The sequence below is a fragment of the Chiloscyllium plagiosum genome, unplaced genomic scaffold (genome assembly GCF_037043375.1).
Source record: "Chiloscyllium plagiosum isolate Xiang-an unplaced genomic scaffold, Cpla_swu_hap1 HiC_scaffold_21, whole genome shotgun sequence".
Taxonomy (NCBI): domain Eukaryota; kingdom Metazoa; phylum Chordata; class Chondrichthyes; order Orectolobiformes; family Hemiscylliidae; genus Chiloscyllium; species Chiloscyllium plagiosum.
In genome coordinates, this window is record NW_028270159.1 from 31,069,347 (window position 1) to 31,088,256 (window position 18,910).

The 18,910-nt window shown below is 42.1% G+C and overlaps 2 long non-coding RNA genes across 4 annotated transcripts in view; one reads left to right on the forward strand and one right to left on the reverse strand.

Annotated features, from left to right (window-relative positions):
* Nucleotides 1–10,948, reverse strand: part of LOC122564799 (uncharacterized) — a 73,535-nt gene extending 62,587 nt beyond the window's left edge. For all 3 annotated transcript variants that reach the window (XR_015760730.1, XR_015760729.1, XR_015760728.1), the window contains exon 1: nt 10,767–10,948. This is a non-coding gene — a long non-coding RNA (uncharacterized LOC122564799). The remainder of the gene's footprint in view (nt 1–10,766) is intronic.
* The window catches only part of LOC148146121 (uncharacterized), a 119,629-nt gene that overhangs the window by 17,077 nt on the left and 83,642 nt on the right, over nt 1–18,910 (forward strand). The window lies entirely within an intron of this gene.

An 18,910-nucleotide genomic window follows, 5' to 3' on the forward strand; every position in this document is an offset into this window, starting at 1 on the left:
TGGATACGATGAAATATAGGAACGGCCCCAATTAAATATTCAGCCACAGAGATTGAACAACAGAGGCTGAAATCCTTGGTTAGAAAGTGGGAAGCTTTTCTTAAAAACAGTGAAGGTTCAGGCTGAAAAGGCTGGTTTTAAAGAAGAATTACTGGACAGATGAAAATGAGCTCTGGTGTCTTTGTGGACAGACACCGTGAGGGCACAGCTGCAGTATGGCCAATCAAAAACCATTGAATTAATTTACACCAAGATTGCAGCACTGTTAATACTGCAAAACCAGAATTAAAATAACAGACAGAAAATTTAGACTTTTAAGTGGACAGAATCTAGCTGAAGAAGAAAGTATTGAGGCCATAGTAATAATGGGAGTTCCATAATTAAAGCCACAGTTCGGGCAGGAAGAATTTGTTAAGGCCACAGAAATGGCTCCATTCAGAGAAACCATTAAAGTGAACTATAATCATGCTTTAAATTGCAACATGCTTTATTAAAAATGCTGCAGACTGTATAAGTCATTTTTGGGAAAGCTGTTAAGCAAACGATCACAGACAGCTAGATTATTTAGTAAAGTAAGGAATAAAAAATATCTATTAGGCCTCAAAAGCCCAGATATCAGTCACTTTGCTCATTCAAAGTCAGTGAACCTCCATTTTAGGCACAGAACTCCATCCCGTTCTCCCAATTCCTCCGCCTTCACCGCATCTGCTTGGGCAAGGAGACATTCTACTCCCAAGCATCCCAGATGTCCACCTATTTCAAACCACGTACTTTTCCTCCCTCTGTTATCTAGCCCTCCACCGCGCCACCTCTATTTCCCATTCCACTGCTCTGAACTCCCCCACCAAATGCAATAAGGACAGGATCCCCCTTGTCCTCACCTACCACCCCATCAGTCTCTGCATCCAAAGCATCATCCTCAAACACTTGCACAAACTCCAAATGGACCCCACATCCTAGAACATCTTCCCACCCAACTCCTCTCAGCCTTCAACAGTCCTTAGTTTGCGCCACTCTCCTCACGAACCCCCCCAAACCCCCAGGTACCTTCCCCTGCAACTGGAAAAAATACAAAAGCTGCCAGTACACCACCACCCTCACCTCCATCCAGGGCCCCAAACAGTCCATCCAGGTGAGACAGAGGTTCACCTATCTCTTTTCCAACCTAGTTTACTGCATCAGGTGCTTGCAATGTGGTCTTTTCTACATCTGGGAGACCAAACATAAACTTAGGGAACGGCTCGCTGAGCATCTCAGTGAGACCGCAGGGGCTGACCGGACCTCCCAGTCACCACCCATTTTAATTCCCCTTCCCACTCCCTTTCCGACATGACTATCCCTTGGCCTCTTCCATTGCCACAACAAACCACACCTCAAATTGGAGGAATAACACCCCATCTTCTGCTTGTGCAGTGTACAGCCTGGAGGACTCAACACTGCGTTCTCCAATTTCAAAACTCCCTTCCTATCCTCTGACTCTCTTCCCAGCCCCTCCCCCCCCTTCTGTTCCTCTCAGTCACCCACCGGATTCATTCCTCCCGTTGACCAACCAAATCGTACCCTCTACATGTCTTCAACTATTCCCACCTCACCACCCTGCCCCCCCCCCCCACCACTCCCTTTACCTGCAGCTCCCCCTACACCCACCTCCAGTCCTGAAGAAGGGTTACACCTGAAACATTGACTTCTCCCCCTCCTGATGCTGTCTGGCTTGCTGTGTTCTCCAAGCCTCCTGCTTGACTCCACTTTCATTGTACAAGGATTTAAAATAAAACACTTAAGAGCTTTCTCAAGTAAATATTTTCAGACATATTGGAATCTGTGCTTTTACGACCCCCTCTGAAAAAAAACAGAGACAGGATAACCTTATTAAAGGAACAACACCATCATAACCCCCTTAAAAAAAAAATCAATATCCTAAGATAGCTTCATTTTGAAACCCTCCTAATCTCACACTGTTAGAATCTTACAACACACATACATTACATTGACTATTAACATGGAAACATGCACTACTACATTCTATTTCAGTCTGCCTACTCCTGCCACCAAAGGCCTCCCTTTCTCATCCAAGTCTTGACAATACATCGGCAATCACATTTTCTTGTTCTGCCACATGCACAATTTTCAAATTGAATGGCTGTAATAACAAGCTCCACCTTCAAACAGTCTGGAGCATTTGTCCTTAAATTTCTCCACAAGCTTCAATGGGTTATGATCAGTGTATATGATTGTCTCAGATACATCACAGGTAACATAAATGTTGAAATGTTGTAAAGCCAAACTCAAAGTTTCCTTGTCAACTGTCGAATATTTCTGCTGATGAATATTCATTTTCCTAGAGAAATACCCAATGGGTCTTTCTATTTTCTCGTCATCTTCCTGTAAGAGTACAGCACTGACACCCACATCATTTGCATCAATTGAATGCCCTGGTGTAATTAGGTGGGGCAGTGATTAACACAACTTTCAGGCTGTCAAATGCTTTCTAACAGTCCGCTGTCCATCGAAACTTCTTGTCTTTCTTTAATAATTCAGTGAGTGGAGCAGCCACACTGCTACATTTGGGAAGACTTTCTGAGAAAACCCACTCAATCTCAGGAATTGTAGTACTGCTGTTTTTGTCGATAGTATGGGAAACTCCCCAGTTACCTTTCCTTTTGTATCCCAAGGGGCCATTTGTTCATGTCCAATAGCACAGCCCAGAAAGATGACTTGGGCTTTGGCAAATTCACTTTTAGCCAGGCTTATCAACAAGCCTGCCTCCCGAAGTTGATTAAACAATTCTGATAAATGTTGCAAATGTTCCTTCCATATGTGACTAAAAATCGCCAACTTATCAATATATACCCACAATTGGGTAATCTGGAAATTACCTTTTTGGTTAATCTTTGAAATGTGGCTGGTGAATGTTTCATACCAAATGGCATGAATTTAAATTGATGCAGTCCATTCAGCATTACGAAAGCTGAAATTGTCTTCCCACTTTCAGATAAAGGTACCTGCCAGTATCCTCTGAGCAAGTTCAATTTAGAAATATAAGTTGCTTGTCTCATCTTTTCAATACAGTCTTCCAAACATGGAATTGGATATGCATCACTCTTTGTAACTGCATTGACTTTGCAATAGTCCACACATAACCATTGGGTACCATCTGGTTTTGGCAGAGCTCCAGTCACTGTGACTCACTTTGATTATGTCATCTTGGAGTATGCATTCATAGAACATAGAACATAGAACAATACAGCACAGAACAGGCCCTTCGGCCCACGATGTTGTGCCAAACTTCTAACCTAGATTAAGTACCCATCCATGTACCTATCCAAATGCCGCTTAAAGGTCGCCAATGATTCCGACTCTACCACTCCCACGGGCAGCGCATTCCATGCCCCCACCACTCTCTGGGTAAAGAACCCACCCCTGACATCTCCCCTATACCTTCCACCCTTCACCTTAAATTTATGTCCCCTTGTAACACTCTGTTGTACCCGGGGAAAAAGTTTCTGACTGTCTACTCTATCTATTCCTCTGATCATCTTATAAACCTCTATCAAGTCACCCCTCATCCTTCGCCGTTCCAACGAGAAAAGGCCGAGAACTCTCAACCTATCCTCGTACGACTTCCTCTCCATTCCAGGCAACATCCTGGTAAATCTTCTCTGCACTCTCTTCAAAGCTTCCACATCTTTCCTAAAGTGAGGTGACCAGAACTGCACACAGTACTCCAACTGTGGCCTAACCAAAGTCCTGTACAGCTGCAACATCACTTCACGACTCTTGAGTTCAATCCCTCTGCTAATGAACGATAATACTCCATAGGCCTTCTTACAAACTCTATCCACCTGAGTGGCAACTTTCAAAGATCTATGTACATAGACCCCAAGATCCCTCTGTTCCTCCACCTGACTTAGAACCCTACCATTAACCCTGTATTCCGCATTCTTATTTGTTCTTCCAAAATGGACCAACCTCACACTTGGCAGGGTTGAACTCCATCTGCCACTCCTCAGCCCAGCTCTGCATCATATCTAAGTCCCTCTGCAGCCGACAACAGCCCTCCTCACTGTCCACAACTCCACCTATCTTCGTATCATCTGCAAATTTACTGACCCACCCTTCGACTCCCTCATCTAAGTCATTAATAAAAATTACAAACAGCAGAGGACCCAGAACTGATCCCTGCGGAACTCCACTTGTAACTGGGCTCCAGGCTGAATATTTACCATCTACCACCACTCCCTGCCTTCAACCGGTTAGCCAGTTTTCTATCCAATTGGCCAAATTTCCCTCTATCCCATGCCTCCTGACTTTCCGCATAAGCCTACCATGGGGAACCTTATCAAATGCCTTACTAAAATCCATTCAACCCCCTGTTGAAACTATGCAATCTTTAGAGGGTTATGCCTATAAGGATGTTGCTTAACCAGAATAGCATTTCCTACATCTACATCATGCAAAATTAGGTTAATACTTCCCAGCTTATTTCCACATATCTCCGTTGTGGTAGGAATAACTCTTCCAAGTCATTTCAATTTTCCTCTGGAAAGTAAGTCAGTAATTTATCCCAATTTTTGACAACTTCCTCATTGACTAAATTAATTTGAGGAATGCCAATTCAGAATCCTCTGAACTTAGTTCTTCACTCTGTGTTGTAACCAACAACACAGTCTCCTTTTACTTTCCTTCCCTGTCAAAATACCTTTTGAGTGTATTCACATGACACACTCTGTGTGATTTCTTTCTGCCTGGACTCCTTATGAAATAGTTCACCTCACTCAATCTCCTTTCGACTTGATTGGGTCCACTAAACCTTGCTTTTAAAGGTTCACCTACCACTGAAAGTAACAGTAATACCATATCTCCGATAGCAAGATTGAGAGTTTTTGATTTCTTGTCTGCCTTCTGTTTCATTGTATGCTGTGATATGCTGTCTAGCCAACTCCCCCGCTCTATTTAATCATTCTCTAAAATTTGACACATAGTCCAAATATGTGGTCTCTGAAATATAATTTCTCCTTAATGAATTTTAATGGTCATCTCACTTCATACCCAAAAACTAATCCAAAAGGACTGAATTTGGTTGATTCATTTGGTACATCTCTGATGGCAAAAAGTACAATTCCTTTATCCCAATCATCTGGATAGTCTTGACTATAAGCCCTCAACGCGGTCTTTAATTTCTGATGGCACTTTTCTAGACCTCCCTGCGATTCTGGGTGGTATGCAGTAGAATTGAATATTTTTATCCAGAAGCTGTCCATAACTTCCTTGAATAATTTCGATGTAAAGTTTGACCCTTGATCTGATTGTATCTTTGTGGGTAGTCCATATCTAGTGAAGAATTTGAGTAACTCCTCTACAATCCCTTTAGCTATGATACTGTGCAATGGAATGGCCTCTGGAAATCTAAAGGACACATCCATTATTGCTAATAAATACTGATGCCCACTTTCTGTTTTAGGTAGGGGTCCCACACAATTAAGACTCTTGTAAAAGGTTCCTCAAATGCAGGAATAGGTATTAAAGGTGAAGGTTTTATGACTGCCTGTGGTTTTCCAATTACCTGGTATGTATGGCAAGTCTGGCAAAATTCAACTGCATCCTTGTGCAGTCCAGGCCAGTAAAAATGTTTTTGTAGTTTAGCTTGAGATTTTCTTACCCCAAAATGACCTCCTAGATTAGATTAGATTACAGTGTGGAAACAGGCCCTTCGGCCCAACAAGTCCACACCGACCCGCCGAAGCGAAACCCACCCATACCCCTACATTTACCCCTTTACCTAACACTACGGGCAATTTAGTATGGCCAATTCACCTAACCTGCACATCTTTGGACTGTGGGACGAAACCGGAGCACCCGGAGGAAACCCACGCAGACACGGGGAGAACGTGCAAACTCCACACAGTCAGTCGCCTGAGTCGGGAATTGAACCCGGGTCTCTGGCGCTGCGAGGCAGCAGTGCTAACCACTGTGCCACCGTGCCGCCCACATGAACTCCTAGTGGTAGTTCATGTGCTACCCGCAAACTTCCTTTCTAGAACCCACTGGTAATACGTCTTGATGAATTTCTGCCCATTTCTCATCTACCTGAATATGTGATGGTCTCCATTTCCTCATTAAGACATCATTTTTAAGATAGTACCTTACCGGGATATATCTAAATTCATCTTCTATGCATGCTTTTTGATACAATTGATTTAGTTTCTCACCTTTCTGCAGTAATTCAGTTAATTTCTCTGAGCTAAACATGTCTGCTTTGTCATCTATCTGCTTCTGTTTTGTCTCAACCATCTGATCAAGCAGTGTCTCTGCTAATTCCACGTCAACTTTCTTATCTGTACTCTTTGATCTCTCTTGTTTCAACTGGTGACTTTGTGACCTCATTACCACAGAGTCAGGAAAAATCCCAGGATGTGCTTTCTGTAGTAGTTCAGTTGCCTGAGTTTCCACTGACTTCCACAGTAGGCAGCTCTCCTACCTGTAAACCAGCTATATCATTAACAAGGACAAATTGTATTCCTGGAGCTGAGAGTTTATCCAGTACTCCTACCACAACTTGTCCACTTTTCACTTTACATTATTGAAAGCTTCTTGTCTCACCGTGAAATCCCATTACTAGCACTTTTTTCCAGCAATAGACCTTTAGAGGTACATATCTCCTCATCTTTCAGCATCCCTTAACATTTAAACCTCTTTACCTGCTGCTTCTGGCCTTTGCAAGTGAACTTTACCTTCATAGTATATGGTTTAAGAAGATCTGGCACAACCTCCTAAACCAACCTCCAACCAGGTTGCACATTCTAATACAGCTTTTTAGGCTTCATTGTGCTTTCCGACAAAAGCACAAAAGATAAAACCTTTCTGACCACTCCAACAAAATTCACTGATCTATCCTGTTTTCTTACATCTGACTTCCCAGTGCTTTTTCTAACCCACCAACACTGTGTTTTCACATGGCCTACTTTATTGCAGTGAAACATCGGAGCTTTTTAACTTCTCTTTCCCCTTCAAGGATTTCCTTTTTACCCTGTGGTAAATTATCCTTATCATCTTCACTGAGATCTACCTGTCCCTTACCACCTGAGGATTTCTCTTATCCCCAATTTAGTGGGCGGCACGGTGGCACAGTGGTTAGCACTGCTGCCTCGCAGCGCCAGAGACCCGGGTTCAATTCCTGCTTCAGGCGACTGACTGTGTGGAGTTTGCACGTTCTCCCCGTGTCTGCGTGGGTTTCCTCCGGGGGCTCCGGTTTCCTCCCACAGTCCAAAGATGTGCAAGTCAGGTGAATTGGCCATGCTAAATTGCCCGTAGTGTTAGGTAAAGGGGTAAATGTAGGGGTATGGGTGGGTTACGCTTCGGCGGGTCGGTGTGGACTTGTTGGGCCGAAGGGCCTGTTTCCACACTGTAAGTAATCTAATCTAATCTAATTTCTATCCCTCACGGATTGAAATTGATGTTGGAAGCCAAAATTTGATTTATGAATCAACTTGTAATCATCAGCCATTTCAGCTGTTAATCTTGCCGTTATAATTCTCTGCTCTTCCACAGGAGTTCTCACTACTTCAGGAAGTGAATTTTTGAAAGCCTCCAAAATAAGGAAGTGGAATCTATGGTCAAGAAGAAGAAGGCGGCTTATGATAGGGCAAAATGTGAAAACTCAGATAGGGCGCTTGAGGGTTACCAGAAAGACCTACAAAAGAGAGCTCAGAAGAGCCAGGAGGAGACATGAGAAGTTGTTGGCTGATAGGATCAGGGTTAATCCTAAGGCTTTCCATAGGTATGTCAGAAATAAAAGAATGACGAGAGTTAAATTATGGCCAATCAAGGATAGTAGTGGGAAGTTGTGTGTGGAGGTAGAGGAGATAGGGGAAACACTAAATAAATATTTTTCAGCAGTGTTCAACATAGAAAATGACAATGTTGGCGAGGAAGATACAGAGATACTTTCATCTAGACTAGAAGAGATTTAGGTTCATAAGGAAGAGGTATTGAAATTATTACAGAATGTGAAGATAGACAAGTCCCCTGGTCCAGATGGGATCTATCCTAGGATCCTCTGGGAAGCAAGGGAAGAGATTGATGAGCCTTTGGCATTGATCTTCAAATCATCATTGTCTGCAGGAATAGTGCCTGAGGACTGGAGGATAGCAAATGTGGTTCCCTAGACAATGCTGGTAATTACAGACCAGTGAGTCTCACTTCAGTTGTTGGTAAAGTGTTGGAAAAGGTTATAAGAGATAGGATTTATAACCATCTAGAAAAGAATAATCTGATCAGGGACAGTCAGCATGGTTTTGTGAAGGATAGGTCGTGCCTAACGAATCTTATTGAGTTTTTTGACAAAGTGACCAAACAGGTAGATGAGAGGAAACTGGTTGATGTGGTGTATATGGATTTCAGCAAAGCGTTCGATAAGATTCCCCACAGTAGGCTATTATACAGAAAGCGGAGGAATGGGATTATGGGAGACATAGCAGTTTGGATAAGTAATTGGCTTGCTGAAAGAAAACAAAGGGTTGTAGTTGATGGAACATGTTCATCTTGGTTACTAGTGGCGTACCACAAGGGTCAGTGTTAGGTCCACCACTGTTGGTCATTTTTATAAATGACCTGGATGAGGGCATAGAAGAGTGGGTTAGCAAATTTGCGTACGACACTAAGGTAGATGGAGTTGTGGATAGTGATGAAGGATGTCGTCGGTTGCAGAGAGACATAGATAGGATGCAGAGCTGGGCTGAGAGGTGGAATTTAATGTGGACAAGTGTGAGGTGATACACTTTGGACCGAGTAATCGGAATGCAGAGTACTGGGCTAATGGTAGGATTCTAGGGAGTGCGGATGAGCAGAGGGATCTTGGTGTCCATGTATACAGATCCCTGAACGTTGCCACCCCGATTGACAGGGTTGTTAAGAAGGCATACAGCGTTTTGGCCTTTATTAATAGAGGGATTGAGTTCCGGAACCAGGAGCTTATGCTGCAGCTGTAGAAAGCTCTGGTGTGGCCACACTTGGAGTATTGTGTACAGTTCTGGTCACTGCATTATAAGAAGGATGTGGAAGCTTTGGAAAGGGTGCAGAGGAGATTTACTAGGATGTTGCCTGGTATGGAGGGAATGTCTTACGAGGAAAGGCTGAGGGCCTTGAGGCTGTTCTCGCTAGAGAGAAGAAGGTTGAGAGGTGACTTAATAGAGACATACAAGATAATCAAAGGGTTAGATAGGGTGGACAGGGAGAGCCTTTTTCCAAGTATGGGGACGGCAAACACGAGGGGACACAGCTTTAAAGTGAGGGGAGATAGGTATAAGACAGATGTCAGAGGTAGTTTCTTTACTCAGAGAGTAGTAAGGATAAGGAATGCATTGCCTGCAATGGTAGTAGAGTCACCAAGTTTAAGTTCATTTAAGTCTTCATTGGACAGGCATATGGATGTAAATGGAATAGTGTAGATGGATGGGCTTCAGATTAGTAAGACAGGGCGGCGCAACATCGAGGGCGAAAGGGCCTGTACTGCGCTGTAATGTTCTATGAGTACTATGAGTAATCATCTAAAATTGCCATAGGTTTACTTTATTTTTAATGCCCTTATCCACCTATCAAAATTACTTTGTTTGATCCTTTCAAATTCAATGTAGCTTTAACTGGGGTTCCTCCTTAGATTCCTGAAACGTTGTCTGTAGGCTTCTGACACAAGCTCATCTGCACTTAAAATGGTTTTCTTCATCTCCTCATACACCCCAGAGACCTCCTCTGACAGTAATGTGAATACCTCACTAGCCCTACCGACAAGTTTTGTTTGGATTAACAAAAACCGCATGGGCATTGGCCACTACCTTTGTTTAGCCACCTTTTCAAATGAGATAACAAATGCTTCTACATCGTTCTCATCAAATTTAGGCAATGCTTCAATATATTTAAACAGATCCCCACCAGGCCTTGAGCTATCATGGGTTTGCTCATCCTCACTCTCTTTATCACTAAGTCTACCTTCAGCCTTCATTTCCAATCGTTTAAGCTGACTTTCTTGTCTAAGTGCCAACATCTGAAGTTCAAACTGTTTCTCTTTCTTCCTTTCATCGCTCTCCTTTTTGTTCTGCTAGAACTTTTCATTCTTTTTCTCTTTCCTCTACTCTTAATCGTAATTCAATCAGTTTCATTTCTTTTCCTCTTTTCTTTTCCTTTTGCCTCTAACTCAAGCTGCTTCATTTTCAATTGAATATTGGCCATCCTTAAAGATTCTGATGGTGTTTACATCAAATTTAAATGCTGAGCTATTGCTATAATTATCTCTCCTTTTCTAATGGACAAAGGTAACTCCAACTCCAGCTTGGCTGCCAATTCCAGCAACTCTTCCTTGTTCACCTGAGGTAAATCTCCCAAAGTCACTTCTTCCACCCTCAGAAAACTCTTAGTGACTGAAAGAGCCATTACTCCACCAAGCACTGTTTAAACCAACTAAATTCAACACTTGGCACAAAAGACGCTCACCTACACTCACAGCCTTTGAGTCCAGCAACCATAATCCGAAATTGGAATGATAGAACATATCCTGCAAAGAGCCGCCAGACTGTTATGGAACAGATCCCCTCAAAACATTTCAAGAAGGTAGCCTAGACCCTAACTTTTCTAGTTGTTTTAAGCAGGTGTATAGTGGATAATCCAGGAGTGACATAGCTGGTCAACTCACTCAGTTTTAAACAAAGCAGAATTTATTTACCAACTACCGAATAAAACACAAACAAAAGAGTACAGAATACAGAATAACTTACCTATCTGAAAACTCAGTCGAGTCTATCACAACTTAATAATGCTGTTCCAAATACTTGCAACATCCCCATAAACACCACTTGGCTAAAAAGGTAAAATCAACATAGGTTCCTATAGGAGAGATATCAGAGAGAGAGGGGATCAGCATAGAACTGCTTCTTTGGGTCCCCAGCAGTTTCTCTGGGCTCCCAGCTAAAACTTGACCAGCTGTTGCAAGCAAAACAGCTTGCTCAAACCAACCCAGACCCTGAACTGGAGAACTGGCCACTCCCCTTTCATTGACACTTTAAAACGTTATCAAGTAGATAATTCCTGACATATTGGAAACTATGCCTTTATCACCCCTCTGAAAAAAAAGACTGAATAACCTTGTTAAAGGAGCAGCATCATGACAACATGATAAACAAGCTCCAGGTCAGAGGTATCTTTTAACTTAAGAAAAACACCCAAAGCCTCAACAGAGAGGTTTTCTTTTCGTGTTAATTTGAATTTGGGCAGATCTGTGAAGTCCTTGGATGAAGATATTTATTCAGACCAGTGCTCCTGAGAGGGGAAGATTACAGCAAAAGTAGATTAGCCTTAGAGTAAAGGGTTAGTTTTAGTGTCAGACCAGAAGTGACCATAAGATGTAGGAACAGAAGTAGACCATTCAATTCATCAAATCTGCTCCACCATTCAATGAGATCATAGCTGATCTGGTACGGGATACAATCCTGGAGAGGCTACTTGAAGCTGAGTATGTTTAAGCTGAGTGCATGCAAGCTCCAGGAAGAAGTTATCTGCAGTTGTAATCTATAAATTAAATTCACAAGTGACTTAAATCTACTAATGTTTTAAAGACAGACACTCTGGTTTGGACACTATGTGTTATGGTCCAGGCCAGACCACTCAAAACATTCTTAAGCAGGCCAGACCATTTGCAATTTGTTTCAGTAAGTGTACAGTGCAAATTACCCAGAGTAAGTTAGTAAGGTTGACTACCAGGTTAATAACAGACAAAACTTTATTCACAAAATTATACAATGAAACACAAAGAACAGAATAAAGAACCCCTACAGAACTCAGTCTATCCAAACTAGACTTAATTATGCTGTCCCGAACACACACACACACAGACACACACACACACACAGACACACACACAGACACACACACACAGACACACGCAGACACACACACAGACAGACACAGACACACACACACACACACAGACACACACACACAGACACACACACAGACACACACGCAGACACACACACACAGACAGACACAGACACACACACACACACAGACACACACACACACAGACAGACACACACACACACAACAGTCCCAATAAGCAAACCCCCTTAGAAACCAGTATAAATAAATGGAACAGATGCTTACAGGTTGTTATTAGAAGGACAGAGAGAGAGGGAGAGGGAGAGAGAGAGAGTTTGTTTCCACACAGCTCACTGTTGAACTCTTAACCAGTTCTGGATTGAGCTAAACTGCTCAGCTAGAGAGCTGACCACTCCCCTTTCATTCTACAGGTCACTTCTAAAACATGACCACTTCAGCTGGAAGTCTCATCTGTTTACAGATAAACAAAAGGCTTCTCAATATCATTTTTATCTCTGTACCAAACCAGACTGATTGCAGCTCGGCCTGGTTTGTTACCCCTCTGAAAAAATATCAAGGACAGAGTCTCCTTGAGCCAAAGGAATAACTTTTAGAAAAAAAGGACAAGCTTTGTGACAAATGCAAGGTGTATTTCTAGGTTCTGTACCAGGGGTGCGTTTTGAGAACATTGTTGTTGTTTCTCTTTTCACTTTATAGAGGTGCAGGGTTAATGGGATTATATGTTTAAAAATCTTTGAATTGTGCTATAGGATAGTTTGGTTACCTCTATTTTATCCTCATTTCTTTTGTTAATAAATTTCTGTTTTACTTTTAATGCAAAATCTGCAACATTGCATGCTTACATTTCAACAGGAGATCACTTTGTTAAAATCAAAACAAAACAAAATATGATCTATCAAGCCAGAGTTCTGCTGGGATCTGACTTGTTCAGCATTAACATCTGCTGGGATCATTAGCAATGTGGGTTATTGAACAAACAAGTGTTTAACAACCTCAAGTGACAATCGATAGAAGATTACATTGGGCTTTATAGACTCATGGATGAATTCGAAAAGAAGACAGAATCCACTGAGATTATTTATTTTGGCATAATGTGATGTTTCAAACTGTCAACAGGATGAAGGCCTGGGGTTACACAGCATTTCCAGAAATATTTTAAACTCCCATCAACTCCGAAGTGAGTCTGGATGACAGAAATTAGCAAAGTTTGAAAGAAGATGCAAATTTTGAGGAAGATGATGAGCATTATGATCCATCTGAGCTTACTGAAGAGGCTTTAACTGAAGTTATTCAAACAGCAGCACAACCCTGACAACAAATTGTTGCAGCAAGTTCAAATTAGATGTCAGATAATAGGACGACATAACTTCAAGAAGAATATTTTAAATCTTTATTTTCCAAGGAACAAACATCCGAGTGGCAGCAACAAAATCAACAGCAATTCTGAGGTAGCATGTCTTTCCCATCTGAAATTCTTTGAATTGCTGCTCAAAAAACATCTATTACTTATCATTCTTCTATTACAGTGTAACTTGCGTGTTTTGCACTTCTTATGCACTTTATGCGGTGTACAAGTGTGTAGCTTGTGCTGTCCGTGTAGCACCCTCTGTCCTGGAAAAAGGCTGTCTCATTTTTACAGTATGAGTTGTATATTGTAGAAATGACAAACAAAAGCTAATACTACTACTGCTGGGGATGTGAATATATTGGGTTCACCAGAAAAGCTACCACAGAGAGACAATCCAAGTGTCCAAACTAAATCCACAAGTTGAAGCCCAAACAGATCTGCTGTTCAGATTAAATGTGGACTCCATGGAAGATTCCATGGAAGCCACTACTGATATAGGATGACCAAAGTCTGTATATTCAGGACTGATTCAAGCAGAAATGATCTGACACAGAAATCCAGGATACCACGGAAAAGAAAACAACAGTTTCATCAGGACAGCCATCTTCCATGAAATTCATGAGATTCAAGGTACCCTAGATTAGGTTATGGGGAAATGATCTGTTTCAGTAGAAAAGAGTTCCTCCACATAAAAGCTTTTGGTGATTACGAATCCTCCAGATGACGTGATGGACCAATTGTCTGGTTCAGCAGGAACACCACTCTCAGCAAAAAACAGCCAAGAGATAAAGCGTCTTGCAGATTTTACTGATACCATATGATCTAGAACAGAATCAAGTTCAGTTGCCTCAAAACAAAGTGTCACGAGTCCAAAGGGAGTGTTTTCTAGAAGGGACATGATGCCTCCAAAACCTGAACAGCTTAGGATCTTGTTTGAACTGTTATCCCCATCTCCTCCTTGTAAAGATACATATCTTATGAATGTAACTCATCTATCACTTTAGATCAAATAGGCTCTGTAGGTCTAGTCAGAAAAGCAGATGGGTTTAGCAGTTTTCCAATGGTTGGTATCACATGCTTAATGCAACATGCTGTGAACTGTGGTTGGCCTGGAGATTCGATCTAGCTACATAATCATGCCACCAATCAGTCACCAAAATGAAGACTTGCAGAAAACTCACAACATTGCAGTTTGAAATTTATTTCTGAGTTTGAGTAAGGTAGAGTCTTGCTAAAGGATAGAGAAGCTTTGCTATGCTGCTGCTGACATGCAAATTCAAGACTGACTCCAAGACCCAAATTCTCCAACTGACCGCATATCCTGGGAGTGGGATTCTGCCAATTAGCAAGTGATCTCCAAAACCAGACTGCTCTCTGGCCCTCAGTTAATGTGGACTCAGGAGAAATGTTTGATGATTTGTGCAGTTGAGCTAAACTCCTGGGATAACCCATTATAGAAAGGAGAACTGCAAAGCAGCAGTTTAGCAGCACAAGAATGATTTTCTTTAGATGGTAGATTCTTCCAGTGTTGCTGATTGCAATTTATTTGGGCCTCTCCTCAGGCAAACTCACAAGCTCCCCTCTGCCAACCTTAAATTGCTGCACATAAGAGATCAAAAGACTTGGCAAAGAGGGGAAGCAGCAAGCTACAATATCTCTCACCAATAGTTTTAAAATCAGTCAAAAAATTTGATGAAAATTCTAGCTTTGCATATCAAAAGTGTGGAATTGAAAAAGACACTGTTTTATTCAGGCAGCCTCATCCAGAAAATGATTTTTAAAAGATCAGTTTAATTTGTCTAGTATTATGTTGAAGAAAAAGTTCAATTTGCTGCATTAACCAATCGGCACAGTATATCCTACTTCGCAAGGTCCAAAAGCATCCAAAGATTTATGAACAAATTGAAGCAGATATATCAGGATCAAGATTCTAAGCCACTCAAATATGTGAGTGGAAAGCAAAGAAGGCAGTTTTATGGGGATTTGGCTGTTTCTCAAGATCCAACTGCATATAATAAATATTTCTGAATAAATTTATCTGTTGCTTCAATAAGCAGGAATCTTGGTGAAGCTAGTAAGCCACATTTTTGTGTAGGTGAACTAACTCTTCTTCAATTATCACCCCTCCATTTCTGACAGCACTGACTCATGATGGGGCAAGGGTCCAACATTAGCTTGTCTGCAGGTCATGGGAGCAGGAGTGGAAGAGGATCATAGCCAAACCACATCCAGTTCTCAACCGATACTCAAACTGGGTATCTTCTGTAGGTCACTGAATAGCTATCAGCACTGGGCAGCTTTATTCAGTTCCAAATATTTTCTGCATTTATTTGAGCTCCACCAATTGACAACTATAAACTCAGGAATGATAATTCAGAGATTATTCATTATTATTAGCACATATGTCAATCAATAATATGCCATTTTAGTCATAATGAAGAGGGAAGAATGAAAAATGGAGAGATTTGGAACAATAATCATAGAAACTCACTGAAGCTTTAACAAAACTCTTGTCCTGGTGTCAGATGAAGAGGTAAATGTAGGGGAATGGGTCTGGGTGGGTTGTGCTTCAGCGGGTCAGTGTGGACTTACAGAATCATAGAGATGTACAGCATGGAAACAGACCCTTCGGTCCAACCCATCCATGCTGACCAGATATCCCAACCCAATCTAGTCCCACCTGCCAGCACCCGGCCCATATCCCTCCACACCTTTCCTGTTCATATACCCATCCAAATGCCTCTTAAATGTTGCAATTGTACCAGCCTCCACCACATCCTCTGGCAGCTCATTGCATACACGTACCACCCTCTGTGTGAAAAGTTGCCCCTTAGGTCTCTTTTATATATTTTCCCCTCTCACCCTAAACCTATGCCCTCTAGTTCCGGACTCCCCGACCCCAGGTAAAAGACTTTGCTTATTTATCCTATCCATGCCCCTCATAATTTTGTAAACCTCCATAAGGTCATCCTTCAGCCTCCGACGCTCCAGGGAAAACAGCCCCAGTCTGTTTAGCCTCTCTCTGTAGCTCAGATCCTCCAACCCTGGCAACATCCTTGTAAATCTTTTCTGAAACCTTTCAAGTTTCAAAACATCTTTCCGATAGGAAGGAGACCAGAATTGCACGCAATATTCCAACAGTGACCTAACCAATGTCCTGTAAAACCTCAACATGACCTCCCAACTCCTGTACTCAATACTCTGACCAATAAAGGAAAGCAAACGAAATGCCTTCTTCACTATCCTATCTACCTGTGACTCCACTTTAAAGGAGCTATGAACCTGCACTCCAAGGTCTCTTTGTTCAGGAACACTCCCTAGGACCTTACCATTAAGTGTATAAGTCCTGCGAAGATTTGCTTTCCCAAAATGCAGCACCTCGCATTTATCTAAATTAAACTCCATCTGCCACTTCTCAGCCCATTGGCCCATCTGGTCCAGATCCTGATGTGATCTGAGGTAACCCTCTTCACTGTCCACTACGCCTCCAATTTTAGTGTCATCTGCAAACTTACCTCTTACGCTCACATCCAAATCATTTATGTAAATGACCAAAAGTAGTGGACCCAGCACCGATCCTTGTGGTACTCCACTGGTCACAGGTCTCCAGTCTGAAAAACAACCCTCCACCACCACCCTCTGTCTTCTACCTTTGAGCCAGTTCTGTATCCAAATGGCTAGATCTCCCTGCATTCCATGAGATCTAACCTTGCTAATCGGTCTCCCATGGGGAACCTTTTCGAACGCCTTACTGAAGTCCATATAGATCACATCTACTGCTCTGCCCTCATCAATCTTTTTTGTTACTTCTTCAAAAAACTCAATCAAGTTTGTGAGACACGAGTTCCCATGCACAAAACCATGTTGACTATCCCGAATCAATCCTTGCCTTTCCAAATACTTATACATCCTGTCCCTCAGGATTCCCTCCAACAACTTGCCCACCACAGAGATCAGACTCACCGGTCTATAGTTCCCTGGCTTGTCTTTACCGCCCTTCTTAAACAGTGGCACCACTTTTACCAACCTCCAGTCTTCTGGCACCTCACCTGTGACTATCGATGATACAAATATCTTAGCAAGAGGCCAAGCAATCACTTCTCTGGCTTCCCACAGAGTTCTCGGGTACACCTGATCAGGTCCTGGGGATTTATCCACCTTTATCTATTTCAAGACATCCAGCACTTCCTGCTCTGTAATCTGGACATTTTACAAGATGTTGCCACCTATTTCCCTACAATCTATATCTTCCATATCCTTTTCCACAGTAAATACTGATGCAAAATATTCATTTAGTATCTCCCCCATTTTCTCTGGCTCCACACAAAGGCCACCTTGCTGATCTTTGAGGGGCCCTATTCTCTCCCTAGTTACCCTTTTGTCCTTAATATACTTGTAAAAACCCTTTGGATTCTCCTTAATGCTATTTGCCAAAGCTATCTCATGTCCCTGTTTTGCCCTCCTCATTTCCCTCTTAAGTATACTCCTACTTTCTTTATGCTCTTCTAAGGACTTGTTGGTCCGAATGGCTGGTTTCCACACTGTACGCAATCTAAGTAATGATTAGATTAGAAGTAATCTAATCTAAAAATCTAATATTTCAGGAGGGATGTGATTGCACTGGAGGGTAGTGGGTGGGTGGTGCAGAGGAGATTTACCAGGATGTTGTCTTAGCTGGAGAGTTTCTGTTATGAAGACAGACTGTATAGACTGGAGATGTTGCACTTGGAGCAGAGCAGATTGACATTGGGATGTATAAAATTATGACAGATATTGACAGGGTAGACAGGAAGAAACATGTCCCCTTGATGAAGGGATCAATGACCAAGGGCATATATTTAAGGTGAGGGGCAGGGGCTATGGAGGGGATGTGAAGAGTTCTGTTTTTACCCAGAGGCTGGGGGGAGTCTGGAACTCAGGGTGGTCGAAGCAGAAATCCTCACAACATTGAGGAAGCATTTAGGTGTGCACTTGCAATGCCAAGACATACAAGGCTATGGCCAAGTGTTGGAAAATTCGATTAGAATAATTAGGTGGTCATTTTAATCAGTGCAGATTTGATGGGCCAAAGGGCTTTTATCGGCTGTAGATATCTCTGAGTCTATAGTTCACATGCAGACTTTTCAAAATTTAAGTCAAAAATGTGATGGAACATGTACCATTCACATACTTTGGTGTAGCCATAACAACATTCATAAGGTTCACAATATCGAGAAGAGAGTAGTTTTTAATTGATACCCCAGCCACCAAGTTTGGTATTCTCCCTCTCTCTGAAGACTCATGACCATACGATCGACTTTTGCACTGCAACAAATCAGAGTTACCTCAATGGCACCTCCTTCCATTACGACCAGTAGGACAGAGAAGGAATCACCAGCTCCACGTTCACCTCTGGGTGAAACAATATCTTGAGTTGCACATAAGTTGTGGTTCCCTCATTGTTGCTTGGTCAGTGATTCCTTATTGCGCATTATGGTGTCAACACCACAAAGACTGCAACTCATACAGAGATAGCCCACTTTAACCTTCTCAGGAGAAGTAAGAATAGCTAATAAATATGGCAAGCTGAGCACTTTGTTTTAAAAAAAAGACCATAACCAATAACACCTCATAATGCAACTCATTGGAGAACAATCTTGCCTAGCCTATTATTTATTATGACCCCAAGAGGTCTCA